Raw genomic sequence first — 3031 nt, forward strand, 5'->3', positions numbered from 1 at the left:
TGTGTCTTTCAGTTATTTACTTGGAAAAGCAGTGCTATGATATTGAAAGACTGATTGGCTTCCTGCTCTGCTGACAGTCATGTATCTAAACAATTTTTTTATTGATTTTCTCTTTTGAAAGAAAATATATTTAAAGGTTCTGTGTGATACTGGAATTATATGTGGTTTGATTGTTTTGTTTTTTATTTTTTTGTCTGCTTAACTCCCAGGACTGCATTTTGATTTTTTAATTTCTATATTAATATATCAAATATAAGATAATACTTGTGTAAATTCTTTTTTAAAATTATTGTTATAATAATATTAATACAACCTAAGTTGAAGTTATTCCTTCCAGGTCCCCAGTATAGGTGTCCAGTATGAAAGTGAAAGTGTAAGGAATCTAAACCCCTTAATCTGAAAAACAAATAAGATTGACACTTTTACTCCAGGAAAACAAAATTAATTCATAAATGTGATAGTTGAGTTGAAAGGTTTCTCTAGAAGAAGACTGATTCATTGCATTGCTAAGATTCTCAAAGAAGAAACCCAAACTTCGTATAATGCTGGAAGTTAAAAATGAGACCTCTATGGTCTATTTCTGTAGTGCTGCAGGTCAAACAGGAAGACAGTGAATGTCACTCTTCTCTAATACTATTTTGGTTTTTACATGGAATTGTACCAATTGATATTTCTTGTGTCATCTGCAGGGTGCAGGTTAAAGTACCAAAAGCAGTTCACCGCCCCCACGTGACACACACTATCAACTGGACTTTCTGAATCTATCATCGCAACAACACTATGAGGCAGGTATGTTTAATTCCATTTTACAAATGAGGAGACTAGAGCTTAAAGAAGTATACTACACAGCCTGTGGTCACTCAGTTGGTTAAGCTGGATTTCATCCCAGTTATCAGAGTTGTCCTGTGGCACAGCTCCTGGGACAGTTCCTCCATGTAGCAGGTACTCAATGCTGTTGAATTGGAGGGAGGGGAAGGAAGCAAGTATTACATACAGGGTTACTAGCACTCTGCAGTGCCCAAGTGTGATTCCCTGCTTTGCTACTTGGAGAAGTTACTTAACCTCTCTGAGGCTCATTTGTTAAATATTTGAAATGAGGACATGATGATAACCTCATGATTGTTAAGAGGACCTAAATGAGGGCTTCCGTGGTGGTGCAGTGGTTGGGAATCCACCTGCCAATGCAGGGGACACATGTTTGAGCCCTAGTCTGGGAGGATCCCACGTGCCGCAGAGAAACTAAGCCCGTGCGCCACAACTACCAAGCCTGTGCTTTAGAGCCCGTGAGCCACAACTACTGAGCTCTTATGCCACAACTACTGAAGCCCATGTGCCTAGAGCCCATGCTCCGCAACAAGAGAAGCCATCACAATGAGAATCCTGCGCACCGCAACGAAGAGTAGCCCCCACTCGCCACAACTTGAGAAAGCCCATGTGCAGCAACAAAGACCCAACACAGCCAAAAATAAATTTAAATAAACTAAAAGAAAAAAAGAGGACTTAATGAGACTATGTAAGGTACTTAGCTCAGTACCTGATGAGTGTTTCATATGCTCTTTTACCTAATCTGACAATCATTACCATTTAATCAGGGTGTTTAGAACATTTACATTTAATGTAATTATTGATATGGTTAGATTCAATCTATCATCTTGCTATTTGTTTTCTATTTGTACCATTTGTTCTTTGTTATTTTTTCCTCTTTTTCTACTTTCTTTTAGATTGAGTATTTTTTTCATGATTCCCTTTTATCGCTTTTGTTGGCTTATTAGTTGTAACTCTTTTATTTCAGTGATTGCTTTAGGGTTATAGTATATACATCTTTAACATACCCGTCTACATTCAAGTGATATACCACATGACGTACAGTTTAAGAACCTTACAATGAAAAACTTCTATTTCTCTCTTCTTGCCTTTGTGCTGTTGGGGCCTCACATTCTACATCTACATATGCTATAAGCTTCACACTTACTATTTTTGCTTAAACAGCCAATTATCTTTTCAAGAGATTTAAAGATAAATATTCTAAATACCTCAACTAAAAGGCAGAACTTGTCAGATTGGATAAAAAAAACAAGTCCCAACTATATGCTACCAACAAAAACCACATGTTGAAAATAAAGGACAGATTAAAAGTAAAAGGGTAGAGAAAGATATACCATATTAACACCAATCAGAAGAAAGCAGGAGTGGCTATATTAATAGCAGGCAAACTGGTACATATGAACCGGTTTGCAGGGCAGAAATAGAGACACAGATGTAGAGAGCAAATGTATGGACACCAAGTGGGCAAAGCAGCAGGGGTGGGGGGAGATGAATTGGGAGATTGGGATTGACATATATACACTAATATGTATAAAATAGATAACTAATCTGAACCTGCTGTATAGCACAGGGAACTCCACTTCGCTGTACAGTAGAAACTAACAACATTGTAAGACAACTATACCCCAATAAAAAAAAATTAAGAAAATCAGGCAAAGTAGATTTCAGAGCAATCCCTTTATCAGGGATAAAGATTATTTCATAATGCTAAAGGAGTCAATTCAGCACGAGGACACAAAAATCCTAAATGCTTGTTCACCTAATAACAGCTTCAAAATACTTGAAGTAAAAACTGATAAAACTATAAGGAGAAATTGACAAATCTACAATTATAGTTGGAGATTTGAAAACCTCTTTCAATGTTTGATAGAATAAGAAGACAGATTTTAGAGCTACATTATGCATAGGCTCGATTTTAATGAAAGACTTAACAGGAAAAAAAAATCTTAGTAAGGATATAGAAGACTTGAACAAGACTATCAACCAACTTGATGAAAATGACATTTATAGAACATAGCCATACCCAACAACTGTAGATTACACATTCTTTTCAAGAACACATGGAATGTGTACCAAGATAGACCACATTCTGAGCCATGAAACAAGTCTCCATAACATAAAAGGATTCAAGTCTTGCAAAGTATGTTCTCTTGACCACAGTGGAAATAAATTAGAAATCAATAACAGATATCTGGGAAAACCTCAA

This window comes from Delphinapterus leucas, chromosome 6, assembly GCF_059928025.1.
Source record: "Delphinapterus leucas isolate spDelLeu-1000000601 "Yukka" chromosome 6, BTC_Dleu_Yukka2, whole genome shotgun sequence".
Lineage (NCBI taxonomy): Eukaryota > Metazoa > Chordata > Mammalia > Artiodactyla > Monodontidae > Delphinapterus > Delphinapterus leucas.